A 20686-nucleotide genomic window follows, 5' to 3' on the forward strand; every position below is an offset into this window, starting at 1 on the left:
CTTTTTACTGTGCAACAGATCTTTTTACGTAAAACCTGAAGGTTTTTTCTCCATTTGAAAAATATTTAGTTTATTTAAAAAAAAAAATTAAAAAATACATTTTCTTCAAAATGCAAAAACAACACTTTCTGCCCTGTAGCGGGTAAATTTTATGTTAAAAATATGCCTCTTTTGCTGGAATATAGTACATTTTCTGGGCATTCTGAAAACATGCACAACTGAAAATTGTCTATTTTTGATTTATGACGTTCTTGAAAGGAGTGAGCGATGTGTCCTTTCTATTTTCTTTATTTTCTATTTATCCAAGCTGAGCCATAGCAAACGTGGCCTGGGACAGCTAGTTATAAATGATGAATTATATTTTTCATTCCTTGTGCACTAGTTAATTTTTTTAAATATTTTTTATATACTTATACAATTTTTTTATTTACAAAGATTAGTGATATCGTTTTGTTTTAATTTGAAACAGTTTATCTGTTTTCCGTTATGTAATAACATGCATAACGTATTAAAAATATAAAAAATATTTATAATCACGAAAGATAAAATTTATTGGTAAAGTAAGCATCTAGGTTATTTTCCTTGACTCGTGACCATTTCTGTAGACAAATCGTAATTAAGTCATCACTTATCTGGGTCAAATTGATAAAGATATTAGATATTGATATATCACGAAAATATATTAATAAGTTCTACTCGTCTCACTATAAATTTACAGTAAAAGAACTTTCGCAACGTTAATGAATATATCGTAGTCGTACAAGAGACAGTGACCAACTAATAAAACGTAAAATGTTCAAGAGTGCCATTTAAGCCACCTCTGCTTGGCAAGAAAATAGACATCAATGCAGTTAGTCATTTTTAACAAGTCAATATCGCTCAGTCCTTTCAACAACGTCATATATCAAAAATTTCCGGAATGCCCAGAAAATGTACTATATTCCGGCAAAAGCGGCATATGCTTAACTTAATATTTACCCGCTACAGGGCAAAAAGTGTTGTTTTTGCATTTCGAAGAAATGGTATGGTTTAATTATTTTTTTTAATATACTAAATATTTTTTGAATAGAGAAAAAACCTTCAGGTTTTACCTAAAAAGGTCTGATGCGCAGTAAAAAGTTCAATAAGTGGCTTGATATTTTATTTAGTACATTTTATTATATTCTTAAACTTTAAAAACGATCTCCTGAAAAATCAAGTTTTTTGATATATTATATGACGTTGTTGAAAGGAGTGGGCAATATGTTATACTTTCAAGTTTAAAATCCTTTGGGATTTTTTTCAGGGCTATATTAAGCTAATCAAATACTCAATGACCTCGTGTTTCTTAAAAATGCGCTTGGTCATTTACTCCTGTATGACTACGAAATGTGTATAACTATTATATGTACAACATTTTGAGTGTATCCAAATACTTGTTTGCAAATCTGGATTATCTCCAATCATCTTTGACGTTAATTTTGACATCTCAACATAGATGAAGAAGAATATGAAGTCTGGGCATTTACTGGGGTTACGACTGTCATAGGCTAGTTTAAATGATCAATTAACCTGCCTATAACAGATCATAGGCCGTGTAAATACCCAGACTTCTGTGTTCTTCTACATTTATTTGTTGTAAAAAGAATGTAAAATATATTATCCCAAAAATCGACGCACTATTTATATTACTTTATTTTTTATTTATTCCTAATGCTTAGTTTAATTTGTTTTTTTTTTAAGGCGGGATATTCGATAGCCTACAACTTGATTATCTTTAAACCCAGGTAACATTTAACGTAATACTTTCATTTTATTTATTAAAACACCGTTTTCGTGTTGAATAAATAAGTTTTCTTCGAAATAAATATATTATTTTGAAAAGAAAAGAGTCATTGAAAGGTAACGAGTTTTAAAAAACTGATTTTAGGAGTTTAAAAATAATATTCTAATAAAATTAAATAATTTCCGAAACATGTGGTATTCTAAAAAAATGTGCGCGAAGATACGCGTAGCCGGTCGCTTACTGAGTTTGATGTAAGCGACCGGCTACGCGTATCTTACCCCCATAAAATAGACACGCGTCTTCAGCTTTAACAATAATAATATTTATTCAATATTACCCTGGACTGGTACCTGAAGTGGAAGGCTGATCACCTTTCCTTCGTATATTAACGATCAAGATAACACTGCGTTTATATGATGCAGTGCCCTATGCACCATGGGGTGCGGATAATGGTTCGAATGAATGAATTACAAATTTATCTAGCCGGAGTTGTTTACTGTTTGTTTGAATAATTTTTCGCCATAAAAACATTAATCACCTTATATAAATAGTATGACTGGGTACGTTTTGCGCCTTAGCTTAGTTTTAAAACGTATTTCTGCTTGCCGCCGAGGCTGTTATGATTATCCTTTATCAACTACTAGCGAAACAAATCTGTATGTTGAGAAATTTGCGAAAAACTCTACAGACAAGACGCGGTTTATGTTCTCATGTCGTCTATGATGAATTATTTTAATAATCAAACTACGTATTTAATAAAATGTGTTAGTAATTTACATATTTTTTTGTTTGCGAAGTATTTCGACCGTGTGGTAATTTAAATGAGTGGAATACCAGTATTTTTAAAGAATTATATTTATATTTGGACGTTTTACAGACCAAATTGGACGTGTTATAAAACAAATTAGATGTTATTTATATATGTTTTTTAAAGTTAGATTTTTAAAAAATATATTCACAGAGTACTCGTGATTCAAAATAGTATTGAAAATCTCGTCTGAAAACTTGAGTATACATCGCGCGCATAGACTGTGACAGCGCGCCGCACAGTCTTGTCAATTTGACGACTAACGCACTTGCTAGTCTTAAGAATATTATATATGGGCAGGAATGCATACTGACGCTATATGTAGCACTAATATGAATATATTTACAAGTTTTTATAAAATACAATATAACGTCTGATTTGTATTTCGAAACGTCCAGTTTGAAGCGGAAAACTATAAACCAATAGGTAAATCGGTGATAAATAAAATTTTGCGATATTCCAAATAATAGTTACTTACCGAATTAATTATAAAACATTCGTAAGTAGGCCACGTAATGATGTCGATTTAGTGTCCTTGAGGTTACGTTTTACGAAAACGGCTTTTTTTATCATACTATCCACAATTCTTATTTTTATCTGAAAAATTACCATTTTTTGCTTCTGCTGTTTAGGTACATGGGTATTGCATTCACACGTATATTTTATAACATCTGACTCAATTAAATAAATCATCTTGCGGATTTATGAGCACAATTTTCTTAGTGAGGACACAATCCAAGGCTGCAACAATTTTCCATCTGTTTGACTTCTCCATTCCTCTCAGATGTGGTGTATATAGTACAACCTCGATATAACGACTAATCGGGTGAAGGGGAGTCCGCGAAAACCGAAAGTCCGTTATATAAAAATAGGTTAAAAATAAATCAAGAAATTGTTTTTCGTTGTTTAAAATATGAACACTGTTTTTAGTAATAAATAAACAATACAAAACACAATATTCTATGTATTGCCTTTAGACACTCGTGAGGTGACGTTGCTGTTTGATATCGACGCGCTTGCTTTCAGTTATCCTGCTTTGAAAAATGAATCAACTTTTATTTGCACTTTTCAAGTTTTGAGACATAATTTGTGATTATCATGGCCCCAAAAAATGTTTACATGCGGCGACACTTAAATTTAAGCATGTATAATATTAAAGGTGGAGACTGACCGGAGCATTTCGTCGTAACATAACGTCGTAACATCGCTCGCGGCGAGCATCACCGAGCATCCGAAACTATGGATGGAGCCCTCGGCTCGCTGTCCTGACTGCCTGAATGCTCGCATCGTAACGTGTTACATTACGACGAAATGCTCCGGTCATTCTCCACCTTAAGGCTTTACTCGCAAACACAGAATTTATTCAGCTGCCATCGACAGCCGGAGAGGTTACATGTCTTTACAAGCCCGATTTTTGTTAATAATGTATATTTTATGTTTTTTAAAATGTTTGTAGAAAAAATATTTTTATATATTTTTTAAACTCCTTACCTTTCAATGGCTCTTTTCTTTTTAAAACCATATCATTATTTCGAATAAAAACTTTTTTATTCGAAATTTTATCAATGCAAAAACGGTGTTTTGAGAAAAACATCAATTACGTTAAATGTTACTGGGTTTAGAAAAAAATAAGTTGCGGCATAACGAACTCTGACCCTTAACAGTACGTTTTTATTTTTTTTTACACTTGACCAGATTTTTGTCCGTCATATCCGAAACTCGTTAAACAGAGGTCCGTTATATCGAGGTTTTACTGTATTGTATATTTTGTGTATTGCATCATCTCACTTACCGCCGCCGCCGCACCTCATGTCTTATAAACTAGTTCGCCAAGTTTCATCAGCTATCAGCTCTTTGTAGTACGAACAACACTTCCTCGTCTTGGTATTTTTTTCATTTGTTTTTTTTGCCGACTTGTTTATTGCGTGTTTACTATATCACTCGGCTTAGCAGCGTTCGGAATATTGTACCTACGTATTGCAAGTAGAGTAGCATGGGATAAATCGAATGAGAACGAGCGTGTTATTCGCTTATTTTAATTAAATTAAACACTTGAATAATCCACTGAATTGAGTTTTATTTTTATTTACGACTAGTTTCGAAAACGACAATTGTTTTCATCTTCTGGTACAAATTAAAACTAACGAATAAAAATATATTTAGGTGTATATATAGGTTAATAAATATAGGTAGGGGGGTTAAGGAACAACATTTTTTGTAAAAGGAAACGTTGATAATAATGGTGACGTATTTTGAAACAGTATATTATTAATTATTGTTTTATCTGAATTTAAATTTTTATGTATATCTAAATTTTCTGATAAAAAATAATTTATAAAAACGTGACGTATTTTGAAACAGTATATTATTAATTATTGTTTTATCTGAATTTAAATTTTTATGTATTTCTAAATTTGCTAAATTATTCATGACACTACCTTTATTTGTAACAGAGTGTAATAATTTAAGTGTATGAGAGTCAAATGAGTGGTTAGTTTCCATGATATGATTTGCAAATTCCGAAAAATAGTTACTTGTTAGACCACGACGATGTTCTCTAATTCTAATTCTTAGACTTCTCGCAGTTTGGCCAGTATATTTTTTATCGCAGTCATCAGTTTTTTTTTAGTTTTTATCAATTATTTTTTATCAGAAAATTTAAAAATACATAAAAATTTTAATTCAGATGAAACAATAATTAATAATATACTGTTTCAAAATACGTCACCATTATTATCAATGTTTCCTTTTACAAAAAAATGTTGTTCCTTAACCCCCCTACCTATATTTATAAACCTTTATATACACCTAAATATATTTTTGTTCGTTAGTTTTAATTTGTACCAGAAGATGAAAACAATTGTCGTTTTCAAAACTAGTCGTAAATAAAAATAAAACTCAATTCAGTGGATTATTCAAGTGTTTAATTTAATTAAAATAATCATGTCATTCCACAAAGTTAATGCCGAATCAATAAATAATATGTTATTCGCTTATTCTTTCGAATGATATCCGATAATTTTATTAATTATTCAAATGAATGAATTGAAAATGTTGGATGATTCTGTTGATACATCTCAACATAGATGAAGAAGAACTTGAATTCTGGGTATTTACAGGCTGATTAAGTGATCACCTTATACACGTGTAACATTCACCATTCTATTCATGATTGACAACCATATAACTTTTTTTTTCGGAATTATATAAATTTTAGAATAAACCTCCACTCACTTGCAAATCAATTTGGCTCTTACTAACAAAATACACTGTAATTGTAATAAAAAAAAATAACGAGAGAAGAGAAAAAACAATAACAATAGTAAACTGAAATTAAGGAAAACATATACGTGTCGGGTTGTGGTCCCGTGGTTAGTGTCGTAGACTCTTGAGTCAGAGATTCTGGGTTCGAATCCACTCTACCACAATTTGATACCTATTTCTAATAATAAGCCGCACGGGCTCACAGAAATATTATGAAATTGAATTATTTTTGTAAACAATAAAAGCATAAATATTTCTCATTTTTTAAATTAAAAATAACATAAATTATTCGATCTATATTAATTAAATCATATTAAAATAAATAAATCATATTGAATACAAATGTAACATTTTTTTTGGTACAAGATTATGCCTGATATTTATATTTTTTTCTAACATTTTTGAGTTTTTCGCTAACATGCTTTTTATTTATATACTCGTGTATTATTTATCCTCGCATTGGATGGGGGACTCTTGCCAAAATTAAATTCCGACTGCATCTGGTGACCTAGTACCGCGCCCATTATTCCGGTCGTTTCGGACATTCGCAATAACACCCAGTGTTATTATTATTCACCACACGAGCGTGTGTAACGAACTTCCCTGGTCCGTGGTGACGGACATCATCTGCTATACACGTGGAATCTATTGCTGTACCGATCGGAGAGACTGCACGTGTTGCTATATCGCTCACTCCTTTCAAGAACGTCATAAATCAAAAATCGTCAATTTTCAGTTGTGCATGTTTTCGGAATGCCAAGAAAATGTACTATATCCCAGCAAAAGCGGCATATTTTCAACTTAATATTTACCCTCTACAAGGCAGAAACTTTGTTTTTGCATTTTGAAGAAAAGGTATTGTTTAATTATTTTTTTAAATATACTTAATATTTTTCAAATGGAGAAAAAAACCTTCAGGTTTTACCTAAAAAGATCTGTTGCACAGTAAAAAGTTCAATAAGTGGCTTGATATTTAGTTTTAATACATTTTATTATATTTTTAAACTTTGAAAACGTTCTCTTGAAAAATCAAGTTTTTTTGATTTATGACGTTCTTGAAAGGAGTGAGCGATATGCTTATGATATCAAACCCTGCGATCTTATGGTGGGGGACTGACCGGAGCGTTTCGTCGTAACGTAACATTCGCGGCGAGCATCCGAACATCGGATGGAAGTATTCGCAACGAGCTCGGCTCGCTGTACTGACTGTACGAATGCTCGCATCGTAACGTGTTACGTTACGGCGAAATGACCTCGGTCAGTCCCCACCATTAGAAGTCACTTTGTACGTTGACCGTTCATTGATCAATTGTTTTTTTTTCTGCATGGGTTTTCCCTTTATCATATCACTTGTTACGATAAGGAAATCTATCGATATCTACACTTCACCGAATAGGTATTGAATGTATACAATAATACATTTTTTTGACATATCAACATATATGACGAAGAGTATGGAAGTCTGGGTATTATCAGGGCTTATGACCTGTCATAGGCTGGTTAATTGATCACTTTACACACGTGCAAAATTCACCTATTCTACCCATGATTTACAACCACACTACTCAATTTTTAGAAACTACGAGATATATCTTTATAGATTTGTTTTGCACAAAAAATCTTTTTATTCCTTGCGCTAAAGATATTTAACATGCTGCCCGTAACCATTAAGAATTCTAAAAGTGATCATGTTTTTAAGAACAGTGTCCGTCGATGGTTGCTTCTCATTGGTAGGGACAAGGTGGAAAGAGAATTAATTAAAATTCAGGCGTAATTATTTTTTATTGTAAAACCTTCCTACTGTAAATTTTTATTGTATCTATTGTATGTAATGTATAAAATCTAGTAATTTAAAAAAATATATATTGTATTAACATGTTAGTATTTCCGCTCAACACAAGCTATATGTCTAAAGAGCCGTAATACATATAATTTTAAAAAAAAATTATCTTTGTAAAATTAAAAAAATCTAGTGACACTGTACATATGAGTTCATAACAGCGAAAAAGAGTTCGTAAGCTTTGTAAATGCCCAGACTTCCAAATTCTTCTTCATCTATGTTTAGATATCAAAAAATGTAAAAAACCATGCCTTCGAATCATCATGTTATCTTTCCATAGCATCCATGAATTTTTCGGTCTTCGTCTAGATGCCTTTCGAGGAAGAGCTCTATGGCGATTACCTGGTTCACAATATGTTCAGGTTCTCTTCGTCCTGTGTGCCCGTACCATCTAAATTGCCTCTCTACCTTGCTATTGATGTCTGTCCCAGGCTTCCGTGAATTATTACGTCGCAATGGAGGAAACTAAAATTATTTAGATTTTGACGAAAGTTGGGCAGTTATTTTTGTATCCGGAATCTAAAAATGATGTTCATGTCTCTCTTTTTCAGCTTTTTAAGCGGAACGCGGGAGCGTCTCCCGCGTTCCATTTTATGCCAAACGCAACTCGTCAAATGTGACCTCAATTCCACTTGTTAAAGAAAATTCGCAATAAATCAAATTAGATACTCTCCTTACCATCCATTGTTAACTTTGTGTAATACCACTTTTTTAACACTTATTTGTAACTACCGGTTTCGGAAAATCATTCCATCATAAATTAAAATTAAAATAAAGTTATTACGATTAGACATTTGTAAAAAAAAATTTTTTTGAAAGAGGGAAAAACGACAACTGAATCACAATGGGAATATTTTCAAAAGTGGACTCGAAATTTAATTAAGTTGGTTATTTATTATGGGTAAATCTTTATTGATTGCTTTACTTATTTCCAATTTTTCTAGATTATCTTAACAAAGATCAGTTTTATTTACTTGTAAAATCTCTATACCCGTTGATTTATTAAAATTATTTGTTTTATTATGGGATATTTCGGTTCCTGAATCGACGAAATATTTTATCAGGTAGTGATTGACTGAAAAACTTTGAGAACCTGTGCCCTAGCCTAACTGCGTAATCTGTGATGTCCTCTGTGTGATACGTGACGTTTGTGCAAAAGCTCTAAAAATAAATAATTTTATTCAGTGCATATTTATAGTTCTTTTGGTAGATTAAGCCGAGTGCATTGAACACCCCGACGCGCGTGTTGTTGTATACGTACCCAGAACCTACTGTATCAGCAATTATTTACGAGAGGTCAGATATTGTCTGTCTCGTCCGAGGCAATAAACAGCGGAAGATATGACCCGGTGGTTCAACAGCCTCGATCGGCGCACATTATTCCGCGTGCGGTGATTTTTCGCTGTATCGAGTGACCGACTCTCAGGCAGTACGTTGCCCCGACATTGGCAAATTTCATCGCGACCCCTTGCGCCTTCTGGCGATATTCAAAACGCAGTTTTTTAGTGTTTATTTTGTAGTTGTTGCAGCGATATCAATGCCCTCTATGTGCGGTCGAATCCCGGAGCGGGCAGCTGCTATTTAAAAAAATATATAAATATTATTAATAAAATTGTTTGTCTCTTTCGGTTGAATTCTTATTTATTTATTGATTTGGCGTTTAATTTGTAGAACTCCGTTTTGATTTATGTATTGAATCTTAAATCAAACACCGATTAAAAAAAAAAAAGTCCTCTTAATATTATTATACGTCCTTAAATTCAAGTGTCGCCGCAAATAAAAAAATTGCGGCCATGATAATCATTTGTTTGTGTTTTGTATTGTTTATTCATATCTAAATTACAGTGTACATTTTTTGAAAACAAAGTTTTTTTATTTATTTTAAACCTATTTTTATATAGCGGACTTTGGGTTTTAACGGACACCTCCTCCCTCTAATTAGTCCGTTATATAGAGGTTTTACCTTATTATCAAATCACTTTTTCGAATACTTATACTGCCAGTTTTCTTGACTTCTTTAATTTCTTGTAGTATTTTCATGAATTGAATTACAATAGTCGACACTCAACCACGTATCAACGGAGTACGGAGACCTTTGATAATATTCTCTTTTTAGCTTAGGGATGGTTGATGCGCATGCTGCCTGCCTACAACCAAGCTCTATTTCGACACAGCTATTACGACAGATCGCGATGCCATAGTGCTATAATAACGAACCACGGACGAAGATAGGCAACACGTCTTGATATCGATAATTTAGCTCACGTTCCCAAGTGTTTACTGTTGATACAATCGATTACATATTTATGATTTAGCTATCGAAACAATATCTTAGATGGTGACAATCTGATCCGTAACGAATTCAATATTTTTTGTGATACATAATGATTTTTTTTTTCACTATCCTCTGTCACTATCCATTTTTTATTTAAATTTTACTTGATAAATCACAGTATTTCTCAAATCTATTGAGACACGTGTTTCGATGCATTTCGCATCATTTTCAAACACCATACGTGAAGCTAAGCCTAAATTTTACATTAATCGTATCTTTTGGTGTTTGACTTTTTTCTTGATATCGGAATAATAATAATAATTATGAAAGTTCTGAGTTGAGTGAAAAAGTTGAGATGGCTTGGCCACGTGAAAGAGTTAAGAAAAATAGAACAAAAAATTATGATTCGAATGCAGTTGGTAATGGAAGGAGAAGAAGATCGAGGAGAACTTGGCATCAAGTATATCAAATATATATTTACTTGAAATTGGTCAGGTCAGGAGTCGAAATAATCGGCGTGTATGTAAAAGGATATGCATGAATATGGAAGACACGAAGATTGTTTGCCGAGACAGATTGGCGTGGCGTGGCGTTCTATTCTCTCTGCCTACCCCAACAGGAAGCGGCAGATGGTTGGTTTAGTTAATATTATATTTATTTCAAAATTACATACTGGCATTCCACTCATTTTAATTATTCATTGAGTTTTATAATAATCGGCGGGTATGTATGAGGAGATGCATGAACGTGGAAGAGGCGAAGAATGTTTGCAAAGACAGAGTGGTGTGGCGTTCTATTCTCTCTGCCTACCACTGCGGGGAAGCGGCGTGATGGTTAGTTAGTTTTTTATAATAATTTTAGCTCCATCTTGACTAAGCGGTGGGTACAATTCTTAGTCAGACGCATTTTGTTTACAACTACAAAGCACGCTATAGTTGTTAACTAAATATGGTAAGTCGTAAACTATATAAATACCCAGACTTCCATATTCTCCTTCATCCGTGCCGAGATATCGATTTTATGATTGTCGTTTGCTTTTGGATATAGGATACGCACCTCAATTTGTATTTACTTGGCCCGCTTGTACGCCTGTAAGCGGGTCAAATGACACGATTCAAATGCGAACTCATCTCGAGCAAGCCTTGCAACGAAAGCGCGTCGAGACGCGAGATAATGGCTGTTATTATCGCAGTTTACTTGCATTTATTGAACAGCTTTATCGCTACGAAAACCTGCTTCCCCCCAGGCTTGTCCTACATACTGAGCGAATACACACTTGTACTGCAATCAATCGTTTCGTTTAATTTCTCTGAGTGAAAAATTCACTTTTTTGTTTTTCATATATCGCCCACTTCTTTCAAGAACGTCATAAATCAAAAAACTTGATTTTTCAGGAGAACGTTTTTAAAGTTTGAAAATATAATACAAATATCAAGCCACCTATTGAACTTTTTACTGTGCAACAGATCTTTTTTTAGGTTTTTTTCTCCATTTGAAAAATAAAAGTATGTTTTAAAAAATAAAATTTAAACAGTACATTTTCTTCCAAATGCGAAAACAACACTTTCTGCCCTGTAGCTGGTAAATATGAAGTTAAAATATGCCTCTATTGCTGGGATATAGTACATTTTCTGGGCCTTCCGAAAACATGCACAACTGAAAACTGACGATCTTTGATATATGACGTTGTTGAAAGGAGTGAGCGTTATGTATTTTTTTGACATCTCAGCGTAGATAAAGAAGAATATGGAAGTCTGAGCATTTACGGCGAGTACTTTTTAAAATATAAAGATCATTTGGTCCACATAGGTTAAGTGGGGTCGTCCTCTGTAGTTTGTGCCTTCGCACATCGCTCACTCCTTTCAAGAACGTCATAAATCAAAAAACTTGATTTTTCAGGAGAATGTTTTTAAAGTTTAAAAATATAACACAATGTATTAAAAATAAATATCAAGCCAGTTATTGAACTTTTTACTATGCAGCAGATCTTTTTAGGTAAAACCTGAAGGTTTTTTCTCCATTTGAAAAATATTCAGTATATTTAAAAAAATAATTAAACAATACCTTTTCTTCAAAATGCAAAAACAACATTTTCTGCCCTGTAGCGGGTAAATATTAAGTTAAAAATATGCCTCTTTTGCTAGGGATATAGTACATTTTCTGGGCCTTCCGAAAACATGCACAACTGAAAACTGACGATCTTTGATATATGACGTTGTTGAAAGGAGTGAGCGTTATGTATTTTTTTGACATCTCAGCGTAGATAAAGAAGAATATGGAAGTCTGAGTATTTATGGTAAGTTCTTTTATAAAGATCATTTGGTCCACATAGGTTAAACGGAGTCGTCCTCTGTAGTTTGTGCCTTCGCACATCGCTCACTCCTTTCAAGAACGTCATAAATCAAAAAACTTGATTTTTCAGGAGAATGTTTTTAAAGTTTAAAAATATAACACAATGTATTAAAAATAAATATCAAGCCAGTTATTGAACTTTTTACTATGCAGCAGATCTTTTTAGGTAAAACCTGAAGGTTTTTTCTCCATTTGAAAAATATTCAGTATATTTAAAAAAATAATTAAACAATACCTTTTCTTCAAAATGCAAAAACAACATTTTCTGCCCTGTAGCGGGTAAATATTAAGTTAAAAATATGCCTCTTTTGCTAGGGATATAGTACATTTTCTGGGCATTCTGAAAACATGACTAACTGAAAATTGCCAATTTTTGATTTATGACGTTCTTGAAAGGAGTGAGCGACATGTCCTCCGCAAGCGTAAAAAGCTGGTCTGGGTGTCTTATATTATAACCTATCCACCCAGCTCGCTTTTGTGATAATTTATTTAGTAAGCATCGTGTGTATTTGGTCATTTGGAAATTAATTTAGTAAGCATCGTGTGTATTTGGTCATTTGGAAATTAATTTAGTAAGCATCGTGTGTATTTGGTCATTTGGAAATTAATTTGATCAGATTTACGATCAAATTAATTTAAATTTTAATAAAAGCTCATTTTATCTACATTTAAAACATTTATGGCTGTATATGGGCTCTTGTAAACAGTTCTATTTTATAGAATAAAACAACAACTGTGTATGTAGTTTTTTCCACATGAAGTTTATTTGACCAGCAACCAGGTTTCGTCGTAATCGACACCATCAGCTGTATTTTCACCTGTTGATGAGAACAGCTGTAATTCTTGAAACTGAATAAACTAAAAAGTGGTCTTGTACGAGTGTTTTTATTTTTATATTAAATTCATATTCATCGTACATTATTTAAAATACTAACGAATTCGTTATCTTGCTAAATAACTTTATTGCAGTTAGCTATTAAGTTCCGTAGGTACTACACACACACACACACACACACACACACACACACACACACACACACACACACACACACACACACACACACACACACACACACACACACACACACACACACTCACCCCAACCAACATAACTTTCATAAGAATAGCATTATCGGAGGATTTTTTGGCCATAGTTTTGTTAATTAATGTTGTAAAATATATTGTTTTGGCTGTAAAAATCCCAAATAAAATAAAATAAAATAAAAAATAAAATTAACTGGAGATATGGTACACAGTTGATCCACCTGTAAACAAAGCATCTCAAGACTATGAGTGTCAAGCTCATTTATGCAATGTGTATGAATTGTCTAGCCAACACTTATGCCACACACTTGCACTATAATTACGTTCCGATTCCACGTGCTTATCTGGTCGCGATTCTATTATTGCACGAGATCTGCACATCTGACGTCTCGCCATCCTCAACATGCGTACGCTCTACAACTCGCATACTAGGGCTTATCAACCTGTCACCGTCGCGCTAAGCAAATAAGCCGTATTTGTGTTGAGTTAAAACTAATGGGAGGAGTGCGTCGTTCAACATACAAACAGGGTAGGCTTTTTGCCAAAAAATAGGCGTCGGAAGATCTCAAAAGAGATGGTCCGACGACGGTTAGTCGCTGTGGGGGGTAGAAACTGGCTGCAAACAGCAACCGAAGGAAATGAAAGGATACATAAGGAAGAGGCCTAAATCCAGCAGTGGATAACAGAAGGCTAGAGAAGAAGAACAAGACTTTTGTTAAAAATCTCAAATTTTAATTTTAATGTTCGAAAAGTGAAATAAGGAAGGAATGCAAAGCTGAGATAAGCATTATCGATAAAATTAAGAAAGGTGTGTTGAGATGGTTTGGACATGTAGAACGAATGATTGAGGAAAGAACGGTAAAACAAATTTATGAGGCGAATGTAATTGGAAAAAGGAGCAGAGGAAGACCGAGAAAAACTTGGCACGATCAGGTATATCAAATACTTGAAAGTGGTCAGGTTAGGAGTCGTAATGATCGTCGGGTATGTATGAGGAAATGCATGAACGTAGAAGAGGCGAAGAATGTTTGCAAAGACAGAGTGGTGTGTCGTTCTATTCTCTCTGCCTACCCCTGCGGGGAAGAGGCGTGGTGGTTAGTTAGTTAGTTAGTTATAACTTTTGATCCAACCAAAAGTAAATGCGAATTTTCAAGATTTATTTTTATTGATGTTGGTGGTTAAATTATAATGAGCACTCGACACTGCGCTACAGTGCTGCCACATATCCCGCTCCCATATGTGCTCCACAAGCAGTTTTATTATGAGTTTAATCTCTTCATGAGCCTCTCTCGGAAACCAGCCACCCTGTATATTATTATCCCATCCCAGTATGGTAAAAAATAGAAGCAATCTAAATTTGGGACTATTTCGATTTATTATCAACTCTGTTCAGAGCCATCCGAAGTTTTTTGGACCATCCTATTCATAAAGATTTTTTTCAAACCCTTATCCGCACCCCAATGGTGCATAGGGCACTGCATTATATAAACGCAGTGTTATCTTGATCGTTAACACACGAAGGAAAGGTGATCAGCCCTCCGCTTCAGATACCAGTCCAGGGTTATATTGAATAAATATTTGAGTGAAAAAATCACTTATATTTATTTGACCCTTCCCCCCTGGGAATCGAACCCGGGACCTCCAGAACGGTAGCCGAGCGTGCTGACCATTACACTACGGAGGCGTACAAAATAAATAAATAATATAATTTTTTTTAAATGTCAAACGGTGGCTTACTTGCACCAGTTTATCGAGATTGCCATGTCTGTAACTGTTTTTGGCGCAGGGCCCATCTAGAGAACACCGAGACCTTTTGCAGAGCACGCCAGCAAACTGATATCTTTACAAAGTAAACTAATGCTGGTATTATCAATGTCAACTGCAACTGATACACTCGGTGAGCCCTCCACTATCACACTGTGGGCACACTGTGATCACATAGCGCTAGACACAAGACGCGAATGTGAATAGACCTTAATTATGTACAAAAATACCATATCGCTCACTCCTTTCAACAACATCATATATCAAAAATCGTCAATTTTCAGTTGTGCATGTTTTCGGAACGCCCAGAAAATGTCATATATCCCAGCAAACGCAGCATATTTTTAACTTAATATTTACCCGCTACAGGGCAGAATGTGTTGTTTTTGCGTTTTGAGGAAAATGTATTGTTTAATTGTTTTTTTTTAAATATACTAAATATTTTTCAAATCGAGAAAAAACATTCAGGTTTTACACAAAAAGATCTGTTGCACAGTTAAAAGTTCAATAAATGGCTTGATATTTATTTTTAATATATTGTATTATATTTTTAATACATTGTATTTTATTTTTAATATATTGTATTATATATGTTGGGTTTAATAAATATAAGTGATTTTTTCACTATAATATTTATTCAATATAACACTGGACTGGTACCTGAAGTGGAGGGCTGATCACCTTTCCTTCATGTGTAATCGATCGAGATACACTGCGTTTATATGAAGCAGTGCCCTATGCACCATTGGGGTGCGGTAAGGGTTTTATAATTTTTTTTTAAATATATATATTGTATTATATTTTTAAACTTTAAAAATGTTCTCTTGAAAAATCAAGTTTTTTGATTTATGACGTTCTTGAAAGAAGTGACCGATATGTGAAGGTCAGGAAGAATTATAGATGATTTTAAGTAATCAGGAATTCTAGCTTGTAATTTTTTTTGGTACGATTTAATGATTTCATATTGGTTTAACACAGGATTGGTCACATTTTGTCACAACTTAAATTAAGATTTCGATAGAAAACAGTAAACATAACAGATTTCGTAAGTTCTAACCTTTCGCACCAAATTGTGCATAGGGCACTGCATCATATAAAAGCAGTGTTATCTTGACCATATATCATTAACACACGAAGGAAAGGTGATCAGCCATGCCCTTCAGGTACCAGTCCAGGGTTAAATTGAATTAATATTAAAGTGAGAAAATTGCGTTTATTTATTTGACCTCTTGGGAATCGAATCCAGTACGGTAGCCGAGCGTGCTGACCATACGTAGGCGGACCATATGTAATTATGTATATGATGAAATGAATAAATTAATAAATAATTTTAGTACACGACGTTCCATCCTCAATCAACCTGTTCACTCGTAAATTTTGCCTAGTAACGAGACAAAATGTGCTCTATGTCCGTATTTATGGGATGTTACTGTGTCATTCAACCCGGATGTACTGCTCACGTGGTTTTTTCATTATGATCTCGTTTATCATCACCGTCACGTCACTTCTTGGTATTCTTCGCTTTCATACTTGCGGGGTACCCTTCCAAAACTATTTCTAAACGCGCTACTTTTCGGCTACCGGTAGTTTTTTTGTACACACTATATAAAGTAACATAAATCAATGAACAAGGCTCCATACTATGGAGGTATAATATCGCGGGTGTAGGTACTGGCAAAAAAAGTTAACTCGAAAATATACAATTTTGATTTAATGATGCAGTACATATCGCTCACTCCTTTCAAGAACGTCATAAATCAAAAATCGTCAATTTTCAGTTGTGCATGTTTTCGGAATGCCCAGAAAATGTACTATATCCCAGCAAAAGCGGCATATTTTTAACTTAATATTTACCCGCTACAGGGCAGAAAGTGTTGTTTTCTTTTTGAAAAAAAATGTATTGTTTAAATATTTTTTTTAAATATACTAAATATTTTTCAAATAGAGAAAGAACCTTCAGGTTTTACCTAAAAAGATCTGATGCACAGTAAAAAGTTCAATAAGTGGCTTGATATTTATTTTTAATACATTTCATTATATTCTTAAACTTTAAAAACGATCTCCTGAAAAATCAAGTTTTTTGATTTATGACGTTCTTGAAAAGAGTGAGCTATATTATAATGTTTTCAACGTTCTTTAAACTGGCAAAATACATTAAGTACATACTGTTGAGTAATATATCCAAAATTAAACAAGGTTATTGGATTGAATTCTACTTTTATTTACAAATATATGATAATATGTGACGCGTTTCGTCTTATTAAGACATTATCAAACACTACCAACAATTTAAAACGGAATTCTACCAACTGTCTGCCGTTACAATAAATACATTAAGCAGTTTGAAATGTCATATTTATGTGGTTTTAAAAGTAAATTCTGCTTTAAATTTAGTAACAGGTATTTTATTCAGACTAAAAGCTTTAACCCTTAATAACTAAGCATTCGTCTGGCGGACTACGCAATTCAAAACGTGAAACTTAATCAAAAGTATTTATTAAAAATAGGAACAAGTTACATGGCACTTAAGTTTGGTTTATTATGAATGAATGTAAGAGACATTCAACAATAAATCACTATTCCGCACAGCTACTACACATGTCAATATTGTGCGATCTACAAATGGCATTATATCTACAAATATAGTTTAGTTATCTATGGTTAAATAACAGGCATTTTAGAGTTAACGTTTTTTGCCAGTATAACCACGATATAATATTCTTGGTGTAGGCCTTGTGGCCTATTTTTAAAAGGATTAGTCTCCTGCGATGTCGATTCCCTACTGCCAATCCATCTCCTTATTGGTATATGGTAAACGTTACATAAGTGTGCAATGTGATCGCTTTAGTTAACCAAATGCCAGGTCGTAAGCCCCGGGATGCTCAGACTTTTATCTTCTTTCATATAAAGATGAACGATAGATGTTTCATATCAAGCTGAGATGCCTCAGACAAATTATTCATTTCACGAACTAATACTTATGCAAGAAAGCTAACTCAGTACTTTCCTCATTCTAGGATATTGTACAATCATATACTTAATTAAATAATTCTCATACATTACAACTCGCCGGTGATTTACTGCAGTGGTTCCCAACCTTTTTATCGGCACGGACCGGTGAACGTTTGATAATGGATCATTGTCAGACGGGAGGAAAATATAATATCTAATTTAACATACTCAACTTATAAAGGATTGTATTAGACTCGTTTTGTGTTTATAACAGCCGATATAGTCAATATTTTCATTCATCATTTTCTTTTGGAAAATTCGCCTTCGTAAATACGTTGTTTTCGTAAGTTGGTAATGAATGACGTCACAGAACCGATGGACTTGTTTTAATATTGGTAACATTCCCTTCACTTCGATGCACCCCGGACCCGCCAGGCTTTGTGTACGGAATAGTGATTGATTGTTAAATGTCTCTTACATTCATTCCCAATAAACCAAATTAAGTGTCATATAGCCAGTTACAATTTTTAATAAATACTTTTGATAATTTTCACGTTTTTAATTGCGTAGTCCGCCTGACGAATGTTTAGTTACTATGTATCTACAAATATAGTTTAGTTGTCTAGGGTTAAATAGGTCGTGTTGTTTTACTTCGAAGGTATTGTATCGGCGAATACTTGGCGTGAAAAGGTTCTCAACTGAATAATTTTTTTTACTATATATTGGGTGTGGTTGTGTTTTTTTACGTCATTTAATTTTTTAGCGGGGTCTTGGGTGGCCTGATACCATTTAATCCACGGCCCGGTACCGGTCCGCAGACCAAAGGTTGGGGTCCACTGATTTACTGGATTTACACAACCGCTATCGCTGGAATCGTATTATAACTTTATCCGTTCACCTCGCATAAAGGCTGTGGGTTACTTTGTTGTTATTTATTTTGTCTAATCATAGTCCATTGTGTACTGGCACGGTGAGGCAATCGCTACATATTGCCAATTCCATATTGCTCATTGCAGCGTGTACGCAGTCTTGTGGATGGTGTTTTGGCTGTGACAAGTGATAACATTTTTAAAACTTTTTTACCGCAATGGCAGCGCCATCTGTTGAACGTTACAGCGACACGCGCAATACTCAACATTGCTTATGGCGGACAGCGTGCTTTTTAACAGCTGTTTACTTGGCATTTTTAATTTTTTCGATTGCATTTTTGTTTCACAGATTTTTAATATTTTCATTGCAACATATTAGAAATGTGTGCTTTCTATTTTCTTTATTTTCCACGTGACCAGACTGAGCCACAGCAACGCATGCTAGTCTGAAATAAAACAACAACAACAGCAAAATATATTTTTTTAAATATTTATATATTTAATTATTTACAATGTTATGACATTACACTTACTTACAATATACAAAAATTTAAATTTTCTAACCATAATTCCAAATTTCTACAGTTTTTTTACAACCAAATCTAGTAGCTAATTTTTAACCCTGCGAAACTACTTAATGTCAACAGTCAACTATGGATTATATGTATGTTATGCAAAGTGCGAACTTTATCGACAATTTACACATTTAAATATGAGGTTTCAATAGTTTAGGGTGTTTTTTAGAGGTATACAAATTCAAGTTTCCCACAGTAAATCGATGGTGGCACCCGCATGTTGCTCCATCTTGTTGAAACCACAGCTCTGTCACACCAATGCCATTCAACTGAGGTACGAAGAAGTCATTGATCGTGGTTCTGTGGCGCTCTGCATTGACCGTAACATTCTGGCCAGCTTCGTCTTCAAAAAAATATGGGCCAATGATTCCACCTGCCCACAAAGCACACTAAACAGTGACTTTTAATGGATGTCAGGGCGTTTCGACAGAGGCTTCTGGTTTTTCTCCATTCTAAATTTAGGAATTCTGCTTAATGACGTAGTCATTTAACAAAAAATGTGCCTCATAGGTGAACAAAATTTTGCATTGAAAAAGAGGATTAAGCTGAATATTGTTTTTGACCCATTCACCGAACCTACGACGCGCATAATGGTCATTCAGTCTATTCGTGGTGAAATGGCAAAACGTACTGACTACAAATCAACAGTTAACTGTCAAATTGACAGTCTGTAGAAACAATGTTGGCAGTTTAAAAACCAAACCCCTAAAAAAAACCTATAAAACAACGTAATATCCTTTTCTTGTCAATGAGAGACACACTATTTAGAATTAAATTGTTAGCATACTATTTTTATTCATTATTTTTTTCAAAAATAATAATAATTTATATTATATCGAAACACATTCACTACCAGGAATAATGGGCTATTAAGATACTAACGGTTAGGTTTGATTAAGGTACTAATTCACTCATTAGAGTCGTGAACAATACTCATAGATTGAGGGAAAATTTGGCAACATCCTAACGAATAATTCTCTAATAATTCTTCACTCAGACATCTTGTAACTAATGCCGAACGCCAAAGAAATCTAATTGTTTTTAGTTTGTACTAACATTTCTTGGTGGAACTGAATTTTATAGAATATAATATAATTGCAATTATATTATATTCTATATATATATATGTATATATATATATATATATATATATATATATATATATATATATATATATA

General features: G+C 33.5%; 1 protein-coding gene across 1 annotated transcript in view; it reads left to right on the forward strand.

Moving 5' to 3' along the window:
- Nucleotides 1-20686, forward strand: part of Atg1 (serine/threonine-protein kinase unc-51-like protein Atg1) — a 99207-nt gene that overhangs the window by 47730 nt on the left and 30791 nt on the right. The window lies entirely within an intron of this gene.

Source organism: Brachycentrus maculatus, unplaced genomic scaffold (assembly GCF_059751285.1).
Source record: "Brachycentrus maculatus isolate JH-2025_06_01 unplaced genomic scaffold, ASM5975128v1 h1tg000244l, whole genome shotgun sequence".
Taxonomy (NCBI): Eukaryota; Metazoa; Arthropoda; class Insecta; order Trichoptera; family Brachycentridae; genus Brachycentrus; species Brachycentrus maculatus.